A 15,461-nucleotide genomic window follows, 5' to 3' on the forward strand; every position below is an offset into this window, starting at 1 on the left:
TACCCTTGGCCCGGGAGTCCAAGGTGGAAGTTGGCCTGGCTGGTGGGGAGACCCAGGCGAGTGGAGGTGTTGCCAGGCCTGGAATCGAGTCACTGCTGAGCTCAGGCCTGACTGTGAGGGTCGGCAACAGCGGACAGGCGGTTCACCATGGGTGGCTTTTTCTCAAGTATTTTTTCCAGTTTCTTTGGGACCCAGAAAATGAGAATGTTGATTTTGGGATTAGATGGTGCTGGAAAAAACTACAATTTTATACCGATTACAGGTTGGAGAAGTCGTTACTACTGTTCCTACTATCAGATTTAATGTAGAGACAATAACGAACAAAAACCTTAAGTTGAAGTCTGGGACCTAGGAGGACAGACAAGTGACAGGCCATACTGGAGGTGTTATTATTTAAACACAGATGCCGTCATTTAAGTGGTAAACAGCTGCAACTGGGACAGAATTGGCATTTCCAAGTCAGAATTAGTTGCCATGTTGGAGGAGGAAGAGTTGAGAAAAGCCATTTTAGTGGTGTTTGCAAATAAGCTGGACATAAAGCAGGCTATGACACCCTCAAAGATGGCAAATTCAATTGGGTTATATGCCTTGAAGGATCGGAAGTGGGAGATATTCAAAATGACAGCAACCAAAGGCAATGGAATGGCTGGTTAAAACATTGATAAACAGGCAGTAATTCAATCACTCCTGCTCCTCTGAAACAGAGATGACATTGTGTTTCCCTGCAAACAGTGAGGTGTGCTTCACGTGACCACGTAAAAAGTATAATAGAACTGACCATAACATTTTTTTAAAAAGCACATACACAAGTATTTGGTTGGAGGGATAACTTGGTCAAATCACTTGAAAGTTCAATGGAATGTAAACTATTTCTTCCTTGCTCTTCTGTGTTAAGGTATGCTATTTGTATGGAGTTCTTACTCAAATATAGTTCTATTAAAGAATGCACTCTTCTCAGGGGGGAAGCCCTCCTATTTCTGAATAAATGGTTGCATTTTGTTTGTATAGACACTAACATATATTAATCGAAGTTTTGTTCTCCCTTACAATAAATTAAGTCGTCCCTAAGATTAGACTCAGTAGAGTAGGCTAGAAACATACCATATACTATAGCCTTCGTTTGCTTACCTGACCACATTTAAGCTTGCTCATTTAAAAACTTCTGGTTACAGGCATGAATGTGATTTTGGTGGCCACCTTTACTGACTTCTCTGTAATTGTCATTCTAAGTACTTTATAGTCATCAAAAGAATTCTACATATATTGACTTAATTGATTCATACAGCAACCCTGTGACATAAGCAAGGTGTGTGGTATCATAGTCCTTCATGTTGCGAACTCAAGGCTCTTATAGGTTGGCTTGCCCACAGACATAGAACTCAAAGTAAGACTTTTGGGTTGGAAGCTTTTCTCATAAATTATATTATATATTTTTGAATATTCCAACGCTGACAATACACAGAACCTAAGTTAAAATTATGGTAGTCAGAGAAGAGTGAAAATAATGTCTATTTAAACTTACTTGGTTATAGTAATCTTACTTAATATGGTGAAAAAAGCAGTCCTGAATGGTTATATTTCACTGATTTCACAACATAATACAGAAAAAATGACATTAAAGAAAATAAAAAATATTTTAAGGAAAAAAAATCAAAGTATCAGAGCATTTAAAATTTATCTGGAGAAAATTAAATATTTTTGTATTGTCAATATTGACTACTGATAATTAAATATGTTATTTTATTATAAATAAAAAATCAACAGTTAGATATTTACCAAAGCAAATAAAATTCATTAATATTTTTGGACACTGGAATCCAAAATTTGGACACGATTATCTTAAGGTTATGCTATTCTCCTCTATGACAAAAAGAGTGGCAAAAGCTGTTTGCTCAGGAACCAATACTCCATCAAACTCATCCTCAGTGCAATAAATAGGTATATTCCTATGTCAGAAAAGCATGAATGCCTCTTAAAGAAATTTCAAATGAGTCTTTTTATATCCACGTATTCCAAATGAAGGCCACAATTATGACTGTCACATATCTTGTACAATAACCTTCATTTTTACTTTCAATCAATTTATCAAATTCATTAGCAGTTAAACAAAAATTATATTTATTACATGAAACCATTATTCTGGTTCACTTATGATTTTCTATTGAAATTACATTAAGTTTGTAGACCATCCTATCAATTATTGGCAAATGTATACTTTAAATATTTTCCAATATCAGCACATTTCCCCCACATACTCAGCTTTTCATACATGATGTTTCTACTTACTGTATACAGAGCTACAAGGTTATACTTTTTACTGATTAAAAAAATGTAAATGTATCAATGTCATTACTGACCCCTCTTTTTTTTTCTAATAGCAAACATAGTTGTCTTCATATTTAGTATTTCTTGTTACAATAGACATACCTATTCACATGTATTGTTCTACTAAAATTTTAATAACAATAAGTGCCTTACATGATTGCCTACATCATTTATAAGTAATCGTTTTCTTCATATATTTTTATTGTAATTAATAGAAGGGTTACATGATATTTGCCAGATAGATGGTGCATTAATTTCCATACATTGATACCCTTTCACATGTCTTGGTCCCCATTTCCCTCCCCCCGACCCCCACCCCTCATCTTGCTTTCCCCCATTCCCTATCCAATTTCAAATAATCAAATAAAAATATAACTGATATATCAGGTAACAAAGTGAGATACTGTAACAATATGAGATAACCAAGGGACAGCAAAAGAGATGAGAGATAACATAGTACCTTAAGAACAACAATCATTCATTATATGGCTTATGTTTCTATATTCTAGAGATTCTTTCATTTAGCGTCCCACTGTATGGCCTTTTGTATCAAGGTTTTGCTCTATTGCAAATCTCTGCTAGGAGAGCCCAAGGTTTCTACTGATTATGACAAATGAGGGAAACCATTGAGCCTAAGTTCCTTTGAGTCTGGCTTACTTCACTTAATATGATCTTTTCTAAGTCCTTCCATTTCCTAACAAGCACCTAAAACTCATAACATCTAAGTACCACAAAAACTATCAAGACATAGGCCCTAATGAAAGCTTGTAAAAATGGCAGGAACTAATAAATATTTCTCAATCCTGACTCTCAATATCTAGGTAATTGTTATATTGAAATTTCTCCATTATTTTATATTAACTTTCTGCCTTCAGGTTTTTTTAAAATGGAAATTTTACTTATTGTGTCTTTTCCCTTCCTCCCCAGAGATTTTCTTCTCATTTTCAACACTCAGCTTAATCAACCCTCATAATTTCAGTTTTACTTTCCAATATTTTCTTCGCAAGTTGTGGAGCACATCACATCAGGGAAATGGAAACCTACGCTGTAAAGGGAGGCTTAACTTGTGGCCCAGTGCTCATTCCCTGGTCTTGGGACCGCACCTGGCTGAGATGGTGCTTGCTGCCTGGTTGGAAGGCACCACTGTGGTTTGTAAGGCCACCCCTGGGGTCGAACCCCTTCTCCCCTCTCGGACAGCACATGCATCCTACTTCCTCAATGAGAGTACCTTCCCTGCTCTGCCTACCTTTGTGCTGATAGGCTCCTGCATCCTATGTTAGCTGAATGGACTTCCTCAATAAATGAGTTCCTGCCTTGATAAGTCTCCCTGACCCTGTCTGATTGTCCTCCACCGAGGGAGGGTTGGGGCAGGGGTCAGTCAGCCCTCTCCTTTCTCAGCTTGTCCTAATTGGGGCTTGTTCTCCCTATCCCTCCTGCGGATTGGGAAGGACCAAGGACTAAAAACCCCGACAGCAAGTTTTCAAGTGGTTTTCTCGATGAAAGAATTTCAGGGGATTTAGTATGTCCTTGTTTCTGGATGGTTGGATAAATGCCAAGTAGTGGAATTGCTGGGTCATAGGGGAGTTCTATGTTTAGCCTTTTGAGGAACTGCCACACTGCTTTCCATTGTGGTTGAACGAGTTTGCACTCCCACCAACAGTGTAGTAGTGATCCCTCCTGGCCACATCCCCTCCAGCATCTGTTGTTATTCGTTTTCCTGATCCTGGCCATTCTAACTGGAGTGAGGTGTAATCTTAGAGTTGTTTTGATTTGCATTTCTTTTATGACCAGAGATGTTGAGCATTTCTTCTTGTGTCTATAGGCCATTTTCGTTTCTTCAGAGAAGACTCTCTTTAAGTCTTTGGCCCATTTTTTAATGGGATGGTTGTTACTTTGGAGGTTAGTTTTGGAGTGATTCAATTTTTTGAGTTGTTGATATATTTTAGATATGAGGCCTTTGTTCGTTGTTTGGTTGGTGAAGATCTTCTCCCACTCTGTAGGCTTCCTGATTAGTTTACTAGCTATGTCCTTTGCCATACAAAAGCTCTGCAGTTTAATGCAGTACCACTTATCCAGCCTTTCTCTGATTTGTTGTGTTTCTTGGTCCTTATTAAGAAAGTTTTGACCTGTGCCAAGGAGGCCTAGTGTATCTCCTATTCCTTCCTGTAGAGTTTTCAGGTGTCAGCTTTTACCTCCAGGTCTTTGATCCATTTGGAGTTAATTCTAGTGCAAGGTGACAAAGAAGGATCCAACTTTAGTTTTCTGCAGGTGCTTAACCAGTTCTGCCAGCACAACTTGTTGAAGAGGCTGTCTTTCTTCCATTCTATTTTTTTGACACCCTTGTCAAAGATTAGGTGGCCATAGGTCTGTGGTTTAATATCTGGGTCCTCAGTTCTATTCCATTGGTCTTCAGGCCTGTTCCTGTGCCAGCACCAAGCTGTTTTGATAATTATAGCTCTGTAATAGAGTCTAAAGTTTGGAATTGAAATTCCTCCCCCACTGTTCTTTCTGCTAAGAAGTGTTTTGCTATACGGGGTCTTTTATTATTCCATATGAAATTTTGGATTGCCTCTTCTATTTCTTTAAAGAATGACATTGGGATGTTGATGGGTATTGCATTGAATTTGTAGATAGCTCTTGGCAAGATTGTCATTTTCACAATGTTGATTCTTCCAATCCAGGAGCATGGGAGGTTTTTCCATTTCCTTAGTTCTGCTTTAATTTCCTTTTTTAGAGTTTTAAAGTTTTCGTCAAAAAGGTCCTTTACATTCTTAGTTAAGCTAATTCCTAGGTACTTTATTTTCTTTGAGGCTATTGTGAAAGGAGTTTCTTTCCTGATTATTGCCTTGTTCCTCTCACTGTTGGCATAAAGGAAGGCAGTTGATTTTTGAGGGTTGATTTTATAGCCTGCTACTCTTCCAAAGTTTTGAATCAGCTCAAGGAGCTTGGGAGTAGAGTCTATAGGATTCTTTAAATACAGAATCTTGTCATCTGCAAAGAGGGATAGTTTTATTTTCTCTTTCCCTACTTGGATCTCCTTTATGCTTGCTTCTTGCCTTATTGCACTGGCTAGGAATTCTAGTACTATGTTAAAAAGGAGTGGAGAGAGTGGACATCACAACAATGTTCATTGCAGCACTATTCACCATAGCAAAGATATGGAAACAACCTAGATGTCCCTCAGTTGATGAGTGGATCAACAAGTTGTGGTATTTGTACACAATGGAATTCTATGCTGCTGTCAGAAAGAATGACATTGCCCCATTTGTTAGGAAATGGAAAGACTTAGAAAAAATCATATTAAGTGAAGTAAGCCAGACTCAAAGGAACTTAGGCTCAATGGTTTCCCTCATTCGTCATAATCAGTAGAAACCTTGGGCTCTACTAGCAGAGATTTGCAATAGAGCAAAATCTTGATATATAAGGCCATATAATGTGAAGCTAATTGAAAGAACCTCCAGGATATTGAAACAAAAGCCATATAATGAATGATTGTTGTCCTTAATGTACTATGTTGTCTCTCATCTCCTTTGCTGTCCCTTGGTTATCTCATATTGGTATAGTATCTCACTTTGTTATCTGATATATTGAATTTATTTGTATTTGGATATTTGAAATTTGATAGGGAAGGGGGGAAAACCAAGACGGGTGGGGGGTGTGGGGGGGGAGGGAAATGGGTACCAAGACATGTGAAAGGGTATCAATGTATGTGAATTAATGCACCATCTATCTGGCAAATATCATGTAACCCTTTTACTAATTACAATAAAAAATTTAAAAAAAAAGAATTTCAGGGGAAATAGCTGGGCTGGGATGGATGAGGAGAATGATAGAAGATTAATTGTACTATAAACTTATTTGATTCATAGTTGATCCTCCCTTTGTATAAGAATTTGAACAAAAAAAAAGAATTTGAACAATTAAAATATAATAAAAATATAGGTCACAAATGGGATCCTCATTTGTTCTGTGCCATTTTTCATACAATTATTTCCATTGTGTCTATGACTTACATATTATCACAAGCAGTTATCTGTCAATTAGACATTCATTACAGTATAGAATGGGAATAGACACAAAATTCTTTAAGTCATATGAAACAAACTGTAAACAAAAATGACAGAACAACAAAATTTGCCTATCTCTATTTTTATATACTAATTTAAATATGGTGATTTCACTTAATTCTAAGCAAAATCTTTTAGTATTTTCTCATACACATAATATGCAGTATATTAGTATTGCTCAGTACTTTACAAATATACATAAAATACATATGTATATTCACACATTTGTCTAGATATATATATATAGTACGTTCATAAAATAAAAATATTTACATATACATTGTGTATTTATATTGTATATATGGTAGATATTTTATATATATATATAATTCTTTTATTCTACATTTTCTGTTTTTGAAATAGGATCTTGCTGCATAGTTCCTTGTCTGGCCTTGAATTCTTCATCTTATACCATCATCTTATTAAAGGATTTACATGTTTTCTGCCATAACTAGTTGGAAACTCAGTTAATGTGTTTTGGAAATGCATCATTTTTTTGTAGAAATTCATTTGTTATACGTAAAGTATATAAAAATAACAGACACTGTAGATATAATTTTGGAATCATTGAAGTAATTCATCTTAGGTATACCATCAGAAACTGGAACAGGTACATGAGAGATACCCAGTTAAAATCACCAAGTACCTACTCTACTTCCTAGCCAGTCTAATCCTTCTCAACCAGTATCGATTCCTTTCATATAAAATACAATATTTTTTTTGCCAGTCCTGGCCTTGAACTCAGGGCCTGAGCACTGTCCTTGGATTTTTCTCAAGGCTAGAACTGTGCCACTTGAGCCTCAGCACCACTTCTGGCTTTTTCTAAGTATGTGGAACCAGGGAATCGAACCCGGGTCTTTGAGCATGCTAGGCAAGCACTCTACCACTAGGCCAAACTCCCAGCCCCTAAAATACTATAATTTGTAAGCAGAACTTCTTAACAGTATTTAACATTTGCACCATTTGAAATTCAGGCTTTTGCTGACAGTCTGAGATTTAGCCAGGTATGACTTGCTCCAAAATGCTACAAATGCTACTGTAGGTTCTGATTTAAAATACTCATATATACCCCTGGAAACAATAATAGCCATATTGTTTTGCTTAATAACTGTGGCTGAAAATAATGTATGTCTCTCATGAGCCTTCAACTTGAAACATCGTTGTCTTGAATTGAAAAATATTCATTAAACCTCAAAGATCACAATAAATATAACAAATAAGGTCATATTAATAAAGGGGGACAGTAAGATGATGGTAAAAATAAAGAATTCTAAGCTATTTTTACAATTATTTAATAATGAAGTTAATTAAAAAGATATACCTACTAATATACTGACTCACAAAAATAATGTTAAGGAAAATAAATACTACATTTTTTGACTGAGAAACAGAGTTTCCAATTACTGATCAAGAGAGGATTGTTTTCCTTAATAAATCTCTTTATAAAATGTTACAGGAGAGAATTATCCAGTAACATGGAATATAGAAAGATATGTAGATATAGAGAAATGTAGGTATATTTATAGATATTACCAAATATATTTATAAATGATGACTTTTGAAAGTATATATTTTTATATTATAGATACATATAAAAACAATAGTGTAAATTGAGAAAAAAGAAGCTCATCTATTTTTGTTAGAATATCTGATCCTGTGCTACAATTATTAATTTAGAAGTTCACCCTACTTTGACACCATGGGAAAATTCTATATCCTGTGTGCTGTTCCATATATGATGAAGGCTTCAGCATAAAGCTGTTATCAGGGCTCATACTGTTGATAACTCTTTGTTTTCGATGAAAAGTTAGTTTGATGGGAGGGGAGTTTGGCTTCGTGGTAGATTGCTTGCCTAGTATGCAAGAAGACCTAGGTTCAATTCCTCAGTGTCACATACATAGAAAAGCCAGAAGTGCTGCTTTGACTTAAGTGTTAGAGCCCTAGCCTTGAGGAAAAACCCCACAGACAATGCTCAACCCCTGAGTTCAAGCCCCAGGACTGGCAAAAAAAAATAAATAAATATAAATAAAAAGTTTGAGAGGAGTAAAAAAGAACATTCTTGAATCTTAAATTTCACTGGCAAACAGAAGCCTTCCCCCCCCCCCTTTTTTTTTTGCCAGTCCTGGGTTTGAGCTCAGGGCCTGAGAACTGTCCTTGAACTTTCTCAAGGACTGAGCCTCAACACCACTTTCAGCTTTTTTCTGTGTATGCAGTACTGAGAAATCGAACCCAGGTCTTCATGCATACAAGGCAATCACTCTACCACTAGGCCAGACTCCCCGCCCCCAGAAGCCTGTTTTGTGGGAATGCAGCAGGAGGCAATCTTCAGATAATAAGTGTAAAAGGTCTTAACTTCATATATCTAAATTTTACAGAGAGGTCACAAAATACCTCTTATACAGACATATGTTTTCCCCTTTACATCTCAGGATCAAAAAATCCTAGATATCTATACTATATTATTCTAACTTTTGTAGATGGACAATATTACTCTTTTACAGGTCTGACTTTTTCATGTTTTTCTGAAATCCACCCACAGTCTATGCAGGGTTCTTTGTTGATGATTAATTGCACAGATTCTTATTAATAGTCTTAAAGGAAGAAATTGAAAAGAATGTCAAATGATTCATCACCATATTATCAGCCAGCTGTCTATCACTTATGTTCAAGGACACTATTTTTGTCTCTTAACATTTGAAACTTTTAAAAGACAGTTGAAATTTTATTTCTGAATGTGTAGAAATATCTAAAGTGATTAGTATATGATTACTGTTTATTATCATCTATTCATTCTCTGTGGCCATTTAAGGAAACCCATCAGTATCTATTGAGCATAAATTCTTGGCCAGTTCTAACCTAGAAACCATTGGAGATGCAGAAGTTAATCCTCACCATAAGACTACAGCAATCAATCAGAAACAGAAACTGATATTCAGTCTAGCCTGAGAGTGCTAAGTATAAAAAAATGTAAAGTAAATACATCTAAACATGCTGAAAAGAAAGAGGAACAAAGACTCAAATAGAAACTTGCAATGACAATTATAGAGGGAAATTTGAGCATGAAATAAAATGTAGATTATGGGTAGAAATAAGAATAAAGATAAGGGTAGATATTGCAGAATGTAAACACATGAAATCATACAGTTAACCAAAACACATATAGTAATTCAAACTATTTATTTGACAAATGTTGTGTACAAATGAATAGAACAAGTCATAAAGTATTAAGCATTTGGAGATAAAACCAACTGGACAAGTTAATTCAATCATAGCTAATTGTAACTTTGAAAGTGTAATACTTTGAAATCATGCAATATAGAAATTGACACATCAGCATAAATATTATTTCCAACTTGCTGAGATAAAATATGAGAGATGTAGAAATCAGGTGATATAAACACGTAATATCTCTGTATGCATCTTTTATATTTATTATACTTGAGAATCCTTAAAGGATTTGTTTGTGCAATCAGTGATAATTTCATATTTAAATTGAAAAGAAATGTTCTTCTCCTAGGAATTCATTTTTAATCTACATGCATATTCTCAGTAGATACAGATGGAGCATTGGCTTTATAATATTAGCCTTTGCTTATGCCTCACAACAATGTAAAATGAGGAGATATCTTAATTCTTTCTTCTAAAAGGCAACAGACAATTAGAAGAAGTAAATGATAGGAAGGAAGTATTGAAGAGTACTAAATTAGTGGATAATTATGATTCAATTTGCCATAGAGGGTATAGTAAATGTTCAAAGAAATACATTGAAAAGGAAATTGTATAATAAGTTTTCAAAGAAATACATTGAAAAGGAGAAAATATTTACAACTGTACTTAGACATGCATTTTAAAATCTGTCCCATTTAGTTTATTACTATATAAGCCCACTATTATTTTTTTTCCAGTCCCAGGGCTTGAACCCAGGACCTGAGCACTGTCCTTAAACTTTTTCCTCAAGACTAACATTCTGCCACTTGAGCCACAATACCATTTCCACCTTTTTTCTATATATGTGTTACCAAGGAATCAAAATGGGTCTTTGTGCATGAAAGGCAAGTATTTTACCACTAGGCCAAACTCCTGGCCCACCTTGTCCATTTCCATTTGTTTTTATTTATACTTTTAATATTTTAATAAATAGCACTATGTACTTTTGGTTAATATATATTTACCTCTAATATTACGCTACTATTATATACGTGTTTTCCACATCATCCACATCATTAACTATTTTATTGTGGTGTCAATTTACAGTTTCATAGTCATTATTATTGACTCAGGAACACTTAGAAACAAACATGCAAATAATTTTAAATTTAACTCAAAATAAAATAAACCACATTTTGAAACTAGTAAAACAAGAATGTAGAAGAGAATAGAAGATTTGAGACAGAGGGTTTTTATAATTATTTAGAAATTCTCTTCTTATTCACAAAGTCATTATGAATAAAATAGCCAATAAATTGTTCTTAAATCATTGCTAGAAGCCTTACAAAACATATTTTAATCAACCTCAGAACTATTTAGATATACCAATTAAGTTATAAATTTAAGTCAGTTATGAATGTCATACAATTTTTATCAGTAATGATTTTTGAAAAATGAATAAATATTACTTTTAGTGTATAGATATTATTTTAAAAATACTGTAATAATTTATTTCACTTTGAATAATCTATATTTTCAAGCATATATAAAAGATATATAAACTGAAAAGAATATTTTTTATGAGGTAATCATTAAATAACTCAGGAAAAATAACATAAAAAAGCCTAGTCACAATTAGTAGATCGTTTAATTTTGATGAAGACTTTTTAAAAGATTTAATGTGTAAAACCCTGCTTTTCCATACCAAGTACTGATAAAATTTCTCAAATAAATATCCTTTTCTTTTGTGTACTTTTGAAACACATCTTTTTATAACAAACTAATGGTACTGAAGAAATAAATTTTTAAATTTTAAATGTTATGTGATTAAGTAGCCAAACCAGGAAGTCAACATCAGAATTGCAAGAGGTGGTGAGACTTGACAGTGACTAAGTCTGATAGAATATAGTCCTTTTCCTAGAAAAATGCCAAAATTAACATTTATTTAAATTAAAAAAACAGTAATAAGGCATATCTAAAATAGTCTGTACGAAGTAGTTGTAGAAGTCTTCTCAACAAAATTGTTATTAACCTTAATATCCAGGTGGTTATTATCATAAAAACAACATGTATTTGGTAAAAGAAATGTATGTAATTAAAAGCTATGATCTATTCTAATCTAGTGCACTTCCACGAACATTCCTACAGTGATCAGACATAGGATTACAGAGCTGAGTTACTCTACATTCCTTCCTTGAAGCTACTAAACTTATGTATTCCTATTGGAACAATCACTAGGAGGCACAAATACTACAAAGCATTTATATAATTTCTTTGCTTTGCTATGGCTCTGTAAAATACAGATATGAAATAGTTCATGAAGCAAAAAGTTAACTTCATTCTTCCTCTTCTGAAAACTAAGAGAAGAACATTTTGAAACTTCCAACTGTTTTCATGTGTTTTGAAATTCTTTTCTTTTTCTTTCTTTCTTTTTTCTCTCTTTCTTTCTTTTTTCTCTCTCTCTTTCTTTCTCTCTTTCTTTCTTTCTTTCTTTCTTTCTTTCTTTCTTTCTTTCTTTCTTTCTTTCTTTCTTTCTTTCTTTCTTTCTTTCTTTCTTTCTTTCTTTCTTTCTTTCTTTTTTGCTTGCTTGCTTGCTTTCTGCCAGTCCTGGGGATTGTACTTAGACTTTCTCAAGACTAGTGCTCTACCACTTGAGGCACAGCACCACTTCCAGCTTTTCCTGTGTATGTGGTACCAGGGAATTGAGCCCAGGGCTTTATGAATGCTAGGCAAGCATTCTACCACTAGGCCACACTCCTGGCCCTGTGTTTTGAAATTCTTAGAAGGGGAAAAGGTTTATATATGAAAAATAATATGCAATGTTCTTTTCTGGTTTTTTGTTTGTTTGGTTAGTTGGTTTTGATCTTGCCTTGTTGAAGCTCAGACTCAGAATTTTGTGCAAGCTAGAGTTCAAGCATTCTACCACTCTTCTATATGCTCAGCCTTAAAGAAACTGTAAAATATCTTTTCATTCTAACAAATATATACAAATGGTATCTAAGATAACAATTGGCAGAAAAATGAAATAACCAGGATATGGGATGTATGTGTATGTGTGTATTCATGTATCTCATGCATCTATGTATTCAACTGTGTGTGTGTGCGTGTGTGTAGATAGACAGATAGAATGAGAAAGCAATAGACTAACAGGGCGGAGCCAGTGGCTGACCTCTATAATCCTAGCTATTCAGATCTGAGGATAGCGATTCAAAGCTAGCCCCCGCATGTAAGTACATGAGACTCTTACTCTCCAATTAATCATCAGAAAACCGGAATTGATGCTGTGGCTCAATTAGTAGATGGCTACCTTTTAACTGAAGAACTCAGGAACAGCACCCAGGCTCAGAGTCCAAGCCCCATGACAAACAAAACAAAATAAATAAATAAATAAAAATAGATCAACAGGAAAGGTGTGAAAAAAGGAGACAGAGGAAAAGAGAAACTAATTATAAATTTAATGAATTATTTATTCAATTGTGGGCCTGGTCCATCCTAAAACTTCAACTCAGTCAAACCATCCAGAGATCCAAGAAGGGTTAGTGTTATAGTTTAAAATCAGATGTTATAAGCTGCTTAGATTATTCCTGTTGTGTATACTGTAATGTTCATTTCTGCTTAACTGACCAGATGAGATCCACACATAATATAGACATTAATGTTTTATTAAGTTTATTGAAATATTCATTAAGTACATCTAATAATATCTTCACAGAATCATTTTGTTGATGTGTGACCAAAAAGTGACTATTTGAGCCAATTCATATTTGTATATCAAGTTAATTATTGCAAATAATATAAAAGAAATTAATTATTAAATATATCTTTAAATATTTAGAATAAAGATCCTACAATTACACATTATCTAATTTTTTCACAAAATAACTATCTAGACTGAATTATTTATATTATTAAATCACCACAAATTTTCATTCACAATGACAATTGAACAGTAAAGTTATCGTTAAAATTTTTCTATTAATTTCCTGCTCTTACAATAATACTATCATTTTAAATCAAATACTGTTAGATGAATGTGTCAAATATGGAAAATAAGCCATAATTTAAAACTTGGATTATTATACTACAATGTTAGTAGTATATTCACAAACAATCAATTCACAATCAAATAAAGGATTAAAAATCAAATAACATTTCATTGGCAGGCAAAGAAGTAATTTTCTGAATAGTACTTATCTAGCATGAAGGAAAAGAAGGAAGCATTTCAAGAAACAGTTAAGTACAGGAAACTTTCTAGAAAATCTTCCTAAAGATTAAATGCTTTTCAAAATTCTTGAGAATTTAGATAGTGGGAGAGCATAGAAAAGAAAGGAAGAACAAGACCTATTTTATTTTCTTTCGCTCATTTATTTAGGGTGGGTTAATTTACATGACATTACTCACATATTCTTTAATCAGAATGTCTGCTTCCCTTACCCTCATTTTCTCCAACTCCTCTTATCCCCTCACTAGAAAGACTTCAGTGAGTTCTGCTCAGCCATTTTCTCTTACAGATGAATATTTTTACATTGCTCCCCTTGTAACATTCTCTTTCTCCTTTCATCTAATCCCCTATCGTACCCCTTAATTACAAACTTTACCACTGTACACACATAAACAGACACATATATGACAATCTATATGTTTACACATTACTTTACCTACTAGGTCATGTGACTGTTGTGTTATATGACTTCTAAAATTCTCACCAATACCAATCAGCAACACTGAATTTTGGGGAGAACACATTTATTATTACTGTTTAGTTGATATATGAGTATTATGAAGATGAATTCTATGTCAAGTACAGCTCTTAACAGTGACAAAAATGTCAGCTGCAGAATGGAAAATGTCCTCATTTCCAAACTTATTTTGTGATTGTGTAATGGCAATGAGTAGATATTAATACATAGATTAGAGAAATCAGAAATAGATCAGAAAATCATTTTTACTATTCACTGTTAAAATCAGCAAAACTAGAGGGCAACTTTATTCTGCTTTAAAATTTAGAGACTATGGAAGTCCATATAGATGACATCAAATGTACACTATTTATGGTAATATAATTTGAAATTGATTAATCATTGTTTTCTTTTTGTCCAGTCATTAACAAACAGTGACTTTTTAGCAACAAAAGCTGAGAATGAAAAAGAAATTGAACAATTTACAAAACTAATGTGATTACAATTTTATTATACTAAAAGCTCAGTGATATATCATTACAAGGTAGTGAGCTAGGACATTATATATAGTTGCAGGCTTTCAACATTTTATGTATTACTAGGAAAGAGAAATGAATACCAGGATGCCTGAAATCAGAATATGACATACTGAAGCTTTTTTATTTATCAATAACTAGATTTAATGTATGTAGGACAGTGCAAGGACACTTGCTCTACATGTTTATGATTGGCACTTATTGTAGTCTATAAGCTTTTGTAGCAAAATAGAATGTCTTTATCTGTCAGAAAGAAGAAAACATAATTTCTCCATTTCAAGGTTGAAAATACACATTTTATGAAGCAAGGAGCAGTATGCTGAAGTATTTAAAAGGTATTTTAATGTTTTGTGACAAAAGTTAAATTGCCATGGTATTCTGACTGTGCAAAGATAGCATAATCATTTGTTCTTTAATTAAGAGGGAAATAGCACTTCATGTTACTTTTATACTTAGTCATTTTTATACAGGCATGAAAAAATGAGATAAAACTGGGAAAATTTTCAAATTTTCAGTTTGAATTTGTTTTCTCAAGGTCAGGAAAGGCACATAAATCAATGTTTGCTTTTAAAATAATTAATTTAACCAAACAAACTGTTACAAAGCAAATAATATAGTTGATAAAATATAAAATATTAAATTAAGCCTTAAGAAAAATATTCTTAATAATAAAATGGTACTGTTGTACTAAACATTCTGTAGGGTGG

General features: G+C 33.5%; 1 pseudogene; it reads left to right on the forward strand.

Annotated features, from left to right (window-relative positions):
• The first annotated feature begins 147 nt into the window (after window positions 1–147).
• Window positions 148–676, forward strand: LOC150056785 (ADP-ribosylation factor-like protein 1 pseudogene; annotated as a pseudogene).
• Window positions 677–15,461: the final 14,785 nt, after the last annotated feature.

This window comes from Megascapheus bottae, chromosome 11 (assembly GCF_031878675.1).
Source record: "Megascapheus bottae isolate mThoBot1 chromosome 11, mThoBot2.hap1, whole genome shotgun sequence".
Lineage (NCBI taxonomy): Eukaryota > Metazoa > Chordata > Mammalia > Rodentia > Geomyidae > Megascapheus > Megascapheus bottae.